Source organism: Fukomys damarensis, unplaced genomic scaffold (assembly GCF_012274545.1).
Source record: "Fukomys damarensis isolate Sample0158 unplaced genomic scaffold, DMR_v1.0_HiC HiC_scaffold_37, whole genome shotgun sequence".
Taxonomy (NCBI): Eukaryota; Metazoa; Chordata; class Mammalia; order Rodentia; family Bathyergidae; genus Fukomys; species Fukomys damarensis.
The window spans coordinates 53,499,360-53,510,236 of NW_022900949.1; positions in this window are offsets into that span (position 1 = coordinate 53,499,360).

Consider the following 10,877-nt stretch of genomic DNA (forward strand, 5'->3'; position numbering starts at 1 on the left):
AAATTTGGAAAACATACTTAATGAAGGTAAAAGTATAAACCAAATGATAAGTCAATGGTTTTCTATTCCCGTGTTTCCTAAAATATCTAGCGTATCCTGGTCCCTAGCTTCCCTGGATCCCATGTGTGTGTTTGATTGAATGAATGTATACAGATAGAATATTAACAACTAGAAATCCCTGGATTTCAAAGCAACAGTCATTGGAATGGGAATCTCTAGAGTGAATACGCAATTTCCAGTAAAGGTTGAATAAACTGAGATGGCTAAAACCTGAGCTACAGGGTAAAATCCCTATGAGTGTGGTGGTTCTCACTACCAGTCTCTTAGCAAGGCAACCTGTATCCCTGAAGTAGAAAACAGCCTAAACACAACAAAAGGTTCTTCTCTGTGGTCCCAGTTTTAGATGTACTTCTGGAGCTATAAATGGGGGGGGGTGAGAGCATAGACTTTGGGGACAGAAGGAACAAGATTCAAGTCTTGACTACACCACCTATTGTTTCCTTGGCTAATTATGGCTTTTGAAATTCAACTGCTTTCTCTGTGAAGTGGGAATGTAAATATCTACTTCCATGGCTCTAATACAGCATTCATGTGTCCTTGGCCTTTTACTTTGCTAACTACTATTGGCTCTATGCAGGATTGTGTCACCTCCTAAGGGACAACAGCTCCTCAGATGCAGCTTCTACTCTACATCAGTGAGTTGGGGAGGTGCCCCTTGTCTGGCTCCCAAGACATCCATATACAGAGAGCAGAAGCTGTATCAATTTTAACTCTTATTGCTCTGTACTATGAATTCTTCCTCTGTCTCGAGATGTGTCATTAGCACTGTATGCTCAAGTAATTTTCTTTCAGCTACTTTTCCTATATGTTCATAGACTCCTTTTGCTTATTTGTGCTGCTTCTGCTTTTGTGTGCATTGCAATAAAGCAATTTATTCAGAAAAAAATGGATTCAGGATATGAATCTTATTCATGACTACACTCTCAATGCTTTAAAAACTCAATGAAGAACTAAGAAAAGGAATCCTAAGGGCTCTCACCTGGGAGAGATAGAAATGTTGTTTTAGTGGGCCAGGAGAGAAGCAAGGGCAGCTGCAGGAAGTTCTTCCTCCCTGACAAGGGGAAACAATGCAGGCAGGACTGAAAAGGAAATGGGCAGCCACACCATTTCTGTTTTCTTCAAATCAGTTTCCTAACCTGAAGAGAAATTTGAATTGAGCGAAAACTGTGATGCTGTTATTAGACAAAGTTGAATCCAAGGTAAAAGCATTTCATGGGGATAGAAGCAGTCATTTCATAATAACAGAAGCTGAAAACCATAGAGATAATACAATCATGAACCATTAGGAATCAAATAACAAAACATCAACATTTTTAAAGTAAAACCACAGGAAATACAAAAGGAAACTAACAAAAACATAAAAGTAAGAAGAGGTGCCAACATACTTCTTATCTCTCTGACAGATAAGGCATGTGAAGTAAGGAGATAACATATGTAAACAATATAACAAAATTTGTATCAAGATTGTTATGGTGCATGTACAAAAATTAATGTCACTTAGGCATAAACTTTAAGCTTTTACAATATAAATCATGTTCTAAAAGTACATTATAATAAGAACAATGAATAACAAGCAAACAGAAACACAAAAGTCAACCACTTGGAAACAGGAGGAAAGCATCTCTCCTAATTCACTATCAAGATCAAGATCAATACATATATTGTAATTGTTAAAAATATTTTTTAAAACCATGACATTAGAAATTAGAATTAAGATATATTTAAAATTGTGCTGAGCAGAAAATTCTCAACCTAAATATAAAAGCATTGTAAATACAAAGCATTTAACATAAAAAATTAAAAGAGAAAAATATTTTGTGAAAAATATTCAAGAAAAATATAAACTAAAAGAATAATGAAATTATAATCAACCAATAATTAAATAATTATTATAAGAGCAGATTGGAGAAACAAATCAATGTGACGAATATACCATGTTAGCCTAGCCAAGAATAAAAGAAAAAGTACAAAATTGTAAAATTAAGAATAAGTAAAAGGGAAAACACAGAGGAAATCTAATGACACATAGTAGAACATTTCACCCAACAATGTGTTAGCAACTTTGAAAATATAAGTGAAATGTATGAATTTTCAAAGCAAAATATAAAATGCCCAAAATGGCAAAACAAGAGAGAAGAAATTATGGCAGAAACTAAGAATTATGTCAAGAGTTATCCTATCAGTGTCTTCCATCTATTCAAAATGCTTCAGAGATTTTACAAATGAATTCTACTAATATTTAGCAGGCAGATAAAATGAATATCTTAAAAATTGTTCCCAAAAATTCACAAAGAAGAGGGGGAATGAAATAACAGGTTCACATTTTAAGAAAAAATATGGAATGGGAGATATTGTTTTGGCCAAAATGTAACCTATCTCACTCTCACACCTACAATCATGGTCTTCTTCTCTAACAGTGTTGGGTCACACAATAAGACTTATGACATTTTGAAAGAGTGAATGCTTATGGAATATATTCTTTATCACCATAGAATTAAATTACAATTTAATATCAATATATTTAGAAAAACATTGACCATTTTAAATTGATACATTTCTCATAACGAGTCAAAAGAGAAATCACAAGAATGAAATATTAATATCAATACTAATAGGTGAATATTAATGGGATACAGCTACACAAGTGATGATCAAGAAACACTTAGTTTCAAATGTTCACATTAGAAATGAAGAATTTTTAAAATGAAAAATCTAAGCTCCCACTGTACAAAGCTAGAAAATAATAAGCAAACTAAGTCAGATTATTACATGTCAAAGTAGAAGAAAAGATATAATAAAGATAAGAATGAAAAACTAATAAAATAGAAATTATATAATAAAGAAGAAATTTTAATGAATTCGTTTTTGGGTGTTTTTGTTTTGTTTTTTGTACCAAGGATCGAGCTTGGGACTGTGTGCTTAGGAGGCAGGCAGCACCTCCACTGAGCTAAATCACAATGAATCAACAAGGAATTGGTTTTTGAAAACAATTACAGCTGGGGATTTAGCTCAGTAGTGCCACACCTGCCTCACAAATGCAAGGTCCTGAGTTCAATCCCAGGTACCAAAAAATAAAACAATAAGAAATTTAAAACCCCCACTAAGAATAAAGAGAAAAAAAATGCAAGTTTCCAATGTTAGAAATCCATTTAGGAATATCATTACAGATTGTAAAATATGAAAAAAGAGACTATTATGAATAACTAGGTCAATATGTTGAACAAGTTAGAAAATGTTTTCAAAAACACAACCTGCAGCACACCACCAGCCCCAGCAAGGTAGGTAATATTTGGAAGGCCACTCCTAGATCTGCTGTCCCTCTGCCTGCTTAGGCCCATTCGGTGGACCGGGTAACCACGCCGTCCCCTGCCTGCACTTCCACCAGCTGCAGCAAGGGAGGTAGCCAGCTGGGCATCACTGAAACACCTCCCCTCCCCCCTGCTCTCAGACCTCCTGATTGGACCAGTCCTTTGATCCACTCTGCAGAGGCATAGGTGGTCATAAATGGTATTTTTCTGAGCTCCCAACTTTGAACATCTTTAAAGAAAGGGCAGGGGAAACCTGTAGTAGAACTGTGTGGAGTTCAACCCTGCAGGTCAGGGAACTCAATCTGGGCCTTGCGGCCTAAATTCAGTCTAAGTCGCAGGGATCTGCCATTGGCTAGCTGAAATCAGGGGACTTGGTTCTGCACATGGCTATGCATGTGGTATATTATGACAGCAAACATATAGTCTGAAAGAGGCTCTTCAAATTCATTTTTTTCTTTCTTTTCCTCAATCCACTCTGCAAATTCTTTCTTTTTTCTGTCCTCTTTCTCCAACTCAGTCTCTTGCTCCACTATATTATCCCTCATCTCCTCTTTTGTTCCTGCTCCTGCCCTAACTCAGACTTCTTCTTTTATCATTTTTAATTTTTTCTTTATGTTCTTTTCTTCTGTCATTTTACCTCACTCAAGGGACAATAGTTTCAAGGGAAAGTGAACCCCTATTACTGTTAAGGGAATATATTCTTGTCTTTATTCTTGCACTCTGTTTATCCCTTTTGAATTTAATAGTTTCCTAAAGATTGTATGGTCATTCTATGTCCTCAGGCTTCACTTGAAACTTTCTCCAATTCTTTCACTTATCTACTCCTCTCATCCTAACTCTGTCTAAGCCCCCATCCTAAATGGTAAAGATGCTATATTGAAAAGTGTATTCACTGCAAACATATTTTGGGCTGCTTCTTGATTTTAATTTAATTCACATGGTTTAAAGGTAATAGATTAATGACTACCACAAGTGGTCAATTTACAAGTTGTGCTTGAGCCAATTGTGTTACTGATTGAATCACTTGGGATAAAGAATTGTGATTGACTTATTGAGTTGTTTTCTCCGATATTATGAAAATGAGAATGTCTATGAGTCATTAGAGACTCAAAAGCTAAAGTGCAACTATATCAGGAAAATTTAAGTAATAACCAAGAAATTAAACCAAGGACAACCCAACAAAAAAAATAAAAATAAGAAAACACTTAAGCAAGACACAAGACAGACTTCCAGTCCACCAAAGGCAAACTCTAGGGCAAATGAGGATTAAAAGTCTGATTGTGAACCAGCAGGACACCCTGAACCCATAGCACAGGAAGTAACAAAACAGATCAATCAAGCTCTAAAAAAATCCAAAAAAGAAATAATTTCCCATATAACCATAAAGATGGTGAGCAAAATGGAAGTCATGATTTGAGACTCTAGAACAGAAACTGACAAAAAAAATAGATGATCTCAGGACCATGATAGAAGCCATGAAGGCCCAGCACAAGAAAGAAATGGAAACAATTAATGCCCAACAGAGGAAAGAAATGGAATCCATAAAACATATTCAAACAGATATCCAGGAGATTAAAAACGCTATTGAAAGTGTATGCAACAGGATAAAAGAATGCGAAGATAGAATCTCAGATATAGAAGATAGGATTGCAGTCAGTGACTATGAAAAGAGAGGTCCCTTAAAAACAGTAAGGGATCATAAGAAATCAATCCAACAACTCCTAGATGGTGCAAAAAAGAATAACATAAGACTGATAGGAATCCATGAAGTAGCAAAAAATACAAATAAATCACTTTAAAAAGCTGTTCACAGAATTAATGACAGAAAACTTCCCAAACAGAGGGGAGGAATTAGACATACAGATAAGTGAGGCATATAGGACTCCAACTAGCCACAATCAAAAAAAAAAAAAAATCTACACCTAGACATATAATAATCAAGATCCCAGAAATTCAACAGAAGAACAAAATACTATAAGCAGTAAGAGAAAAGAAACAAATCACATGTAAAGGAAAGCCCATCAGAATCACAACAGACTTTTCAACACAAACTCTCAGGTCAAGGACAGCCTGGAGTGAGTTATTTCAAGTCCTACAGAAAACAACCTCAAACCTAAACTGATGTATCCTGCAAAACTCTCTTTCAAAATGGATGGGGAAATAAGGTACTTCCATGACAAAGAATACCTGAGAAACTTCATGAATACCAAAGCAGCGCTACAAGGAATTCTAAACAATATCCTAGAAAAAGACAGTGAAGGTCACAACACCATGAAGCCCAACAGAGCAAATCAAATAGGTAAGGCAAGAAACTAAAAGAAGAGGGCAAAAAAGTAAAAAAGAGTCAACAAAAGGCCAATAACATGACAATAATAAGTCAGTACATATCACTTATAACCATCAATGTCAATGGCCTCAATTCACCAATCAAGAGAAATAGACTGGCAGAATGGATTAAGAAGCAAAATCCAACAATATGTTGTATACAAAAAACACACCTAGTGCAAAAAGAAGCCCATAGACTGAAAGTGAAAGGATGGAAAATAATTCTCCATGCAACAGGAGCCCAGAGAAAAGCAGGGGTAGTAATCTTATTCACAGACAAACTGAATTTCAAACCAAAACTGATTAAGAGAGACAAAGAAGACCACTACATCTTGTAAAGGGAACAACTGAAGAGGAAGAGATGACAATCATAAACATATATGCAACAAATATTAATACCCCAACTATATAAAAGAAATATTAAGAAACACGAAAAACCAAATAAGCACTAATATAATTGTAATAGGGGATCTAAATACCCCACTATCACAAATAGACAGATCATCTAGGCAGAAAATCAACAATGAAATACTAGAACTCAACCAAGCTTTTGAATGCATGGACTTAATAGACATCTATAGAGCGTTCCACCTCACAAAATACACATTTTTTTGGGTGCACATGGACCACTCTCCAAGATAGATCACATAATAGGTCACAGAACATGTATGAATAAATGCAAAGGAATTGAAGTTATTCCCTGTATATTATCAGATCATAGTGCAATCAAGCTAGACATTGAGAGCATAAGAAACCATAGGAACTTCACAAACACATGGAAATTGAACAACACTCTCCTGAACAATCAATGGATCACAGAGGAAATTAAAGAAGAAATTACACAGTTTTTACAAATAAATGAAAATGCCAATACAACATACAGGAATCTATGGGTCAAAATGAAAACAGTTCTATGTGAAAAATTCATAGCACTGAATGCCCACACTAGGAAAACAGAGTGAGCTCAAATAAACAACCTAATGATGGATCTTAGACTCCTAGAAAAACAAGAGCAAGAAAAACCCAAAGCTGAAACAAGAGAGGAAATTATAAAGATTAGAGCAGAAATCAATGCAATGGAAACTAAGAAAACAATACAAAAATAAATGAATCAAAGAGTTGGTTTTTTGAAAGAATAAATAAAATCAATAAATCCTTAGGTAACCTTATCAAAAAAAGGAAAGAAAAGGCTCGGATCCATGCAATCAGGAATGAAAAAGGCAAAGTCACAATAGATCCAACATAAATCCAGAGCATCATTAATACCTACTTTGAGAACCTGTACTCTAATAAAACAGAAAACACAGAAGAAATTGACAGATTTTTAGATACTTATGAATTACCAAAGTTGAACAAAGAAGATAAAAACATTTTAAACACCCCAATTACAATCAGTGAAATTGAAAATGTAATTAAAAATTTACCAACAAAGAAAAGCCCAGGTCCTGATGGATTCACTGCTGAATTTTACAAGACATTTAGAGAAGAACTACTGCCATTACTCTTCAAAATTTTCAATGAAATTGAAAGGGAAGCAATACTTCCAAATTCATTTCTGGAAGCAAATATCACCTTGATTCCCAAACCTGGGAAAGATGTAACTAAAAAACAGAACTAAAGGCCAAACTCCTTAATGAATATAGATGCAAAAATCCTTAATAAGATACCAGCAAAGAGAATACAGAGGATCATCAAGAAGATCATACATCCTGATCAAGTCGGATTTATTCCAGGGATGCAAGGATGGTTCAACATACGTAAGTCAATAAATGTAATACACTATATTAACAAAGTCAAGGAAAAAAACCCATATGATCCTCTTGATAGATGCAGAAAAAGCATTTGACAAAATTTAACACCCATTCATGATAAAAACCCTGTGATGTTTTTGAATAAATGGTCTATATCCCAATTTAATAAAGGTTATCTATGAAAAATTAACAGCCAACATCATATAAAATTGCCAAAAACTGAAAACCTTCAGGCTAAAATCAGGAACAAGACAAGGATGCCCACTATCACCACTCCTCTTTGATACAGTTCTGGAAACATTAGCCATTGCAATTAGACAAGAGAAAGAAATTAAAAGAATAAAGGTAGGAAAGGAAGAAGTTAAATAGGCATTATTTTCTGACAATATGATACTCTACACTGAAGGCCAAAAAAATTCCACCAAAAGACTTCTAGACTTAATTGACACTGTTAGCAAAGTAGCTTGATACAAGGTCAAAACCCAAAAATCAATAACCTTCTTGTACACAAATAACAGACTCACTGAATGAGAAATTAGGGAAACAATTCCTTTCACAATAGCATCCAAAAAAAATGAAGTGTCTAGGAATCAATCTAACAAAAGAAGTAAAAGACCTCTACAATGAAAACCACAGCACTCTGAAAAAAGAGATCAAAGAGGATATAAGAAAATGGAAAGAGATCCCCTGCTCCTGGGTAGGAAGAATCAACATAGTGAAAATGGCCATACTACCAAAACTGCTATACAGATTCAATGCAATGCCAACTGAAATTCCAACAGTATACTCACAGAACTAGAAAAAACAATCAAAAAATTCATTTGGAACCAATAGAGACCCAGAATAGCAAAATCCATCCTAGGCAACAGAGACATGGTAGCAGGTACAACAATTCCCAACTTGAAACTATACTACAAAGCCACTGTGATAAAAACAGCATGGTACTGGCAAAGAAACAGATCTGAGGATCAGTGGAACAGATTGGAAGACACAAAAACAACTCCAGATGTACTCAGCTACGTCATCTTTGACAAAGGAGATGACCATCCTCAGTGGAGGAAAGACAGCCTCTTTAATAAGTGGTGTTGGAAAAACTGGATCTCAACTTGCCAAAGATTAAAACTAGACCCTTATCTTTCACCATGCACTATATTAAAATCCAAGTGGATGAAAGATCTAAATATTAAAACAGAAACACTAAACTTGCTGGAAGATAAGTTGGGCAGAACTCTTGAAGACACTGGCATAGGAAAAGACTTTATGAACAAAACCTCAGTAGCATGGGAACTAGCAGAAAGAATCAACAACTGGGATCTCATCTTATTAAAAAGCTCCTGCACTGCAAAAGAAACCATCAACAGAACTAAGAGACAACCTACCATGTGGAAAAAATTTTTACCAGCTGCTTCTCAGACAAAGGACTATTATCTAGAATATATAAAGAACTCAAAACAATCAGCCCCCCAAATATAAAGACACGATTCAAAAATGAGCATCTGAAATGAACAGACATTTCTCAGACAAAGAAGTAAAAGCAGCAAGTAAATATATGAAAAAATGTTCCACATCAGTAATTCAAGAGATGCAGATGAAAACAACACTGAGATTCCACCTCATCCCACAAAGAATGACTGCTATCAAGAAATCAATCAATAACAAATAGGCGGGGGTGTAAGAAATCAATCAATAACAAATATTGGCGGGGTTGTGGGGAGAAAGGAACCCTCCTCCATTGTTGGTGGGAGTGAAGACTGGTGCAACCACTATGGAAATCAATATGGAGATACCTCAAAGAGCTTGGACTGGAAATTCCATTTGACCCAGCCATCCCTCTGCTGGGTATTTTTCCAAAAGAACTAAAAGAATCATATCACAGAGATATATGCGCACCTATGTTTATAGTGGCACAGTTTGTAATAGCTAAAACTTGGAAACAGCCCATTTGCCCATCAGTTGGAAACTGGATAAAGACGATGTGATTTTTCTATTAAATGGAATATTACTCAGCCATAAAGAATGGGAAATTAGATTATTTCATAGGAAAATGGATACATATTGAGAATATGCACCTAAGTAAAATAAATAAGTCACACATGTATAAATACCAAATAGTTTCTCTGGTGTGAATAAACTATAACAGTACATAAGATCCTAATGATATAATAGACAATGTGAAATAGGAAAAAAGGGACTAAAGGTGTAGGGAAAGTGGGAAGCGTAGGGGAAATCTAATAAGGGAAAAGAAAAAATATGAGAAGATGTAAAAATTGAAATGAAGTGTTGAAAAGGCAAAGGGGAGGAGGGGTGAATGGAGGGCAGGGACAAGGGGAAAAAATGAGAACCAAGACCTGTCACGTAAAGGTACAAGATCCCAATAATGAATGTAACTGTACTGTATACCTTGAATATACAAATAACCTCAATGAGGAAAAAAAAAGACACAACCTGCAATAACTGACAAGTGTCAATATAAAACATGAGTTTCTCCATAACTACTGAAGTCACTGATTTGCAATTTTCAAATAAATTCCTGCAAAGAAAACTCAGGTGATCTCAGTAGTAAATTAAGAAAATAAAGAAATATCATTTGATTGTATCAGTAGATGCAGAAAATTATTTGACAAAATTTAGTGTATAATTTTAAAGCTAGGAAGAAAAAGTTACAAAAGTAATATATGAAAAGCAAGGCAGAAATGTCTCCTATCACTATCACTATTTCTATCTAATATTGTACTGGAAGTCCTAGCTTATAACATGAGGAATGAATATATATTAATAAAAGTGTAAAAGGAAAAATTAAAATTTTCATGCATAGATAGGACTATACAATATCCTAAAAAATCTACAGTGAATTTATTATGATCAATAAATGAACTTAGCAATATCACAGCATACAAATTCAATACACAAAAATTAAATATAGCATCAAATAATTGGAAAAATTAAAGAAAAATTTCAATTACAATATACTCAACAAATATACTTTAGTAATAAATTTAACATAAGATTTTCAGTATTAGTGCTGTTTTAATGGTTTCATTATTTTAAGGAAAATACAGTAATACTTCACTTCATAAACTTAATTTGCTCCATGGTTCTGAAAAACATGGTCACATCTGTGCTGTTAGAAAAAAGACGACCATAGTCACGTTAGTCATGAGATGCAGAGTTCAGAAAGGAAAACAAAATTTCCCAAATGCTTCTGTTTTTTGAACCAAGTTGTTCACAAATAAAAGCAATCATGAGCAGGTGTACCACTGTAGAGGGATCTAGAAGTCGCAGGGGCCAAGAGTTAGAACTGAAATGCCACAGGCAAGGTTGGTATAATTAACATACTGGGAAATGGAAACAAAGTGACTATCAGAATGTTTTGACTTGGGAAGTTTGGTAATGGGTAATTGATCATGGCAATATGCGGCTCTCTGGGGGGACC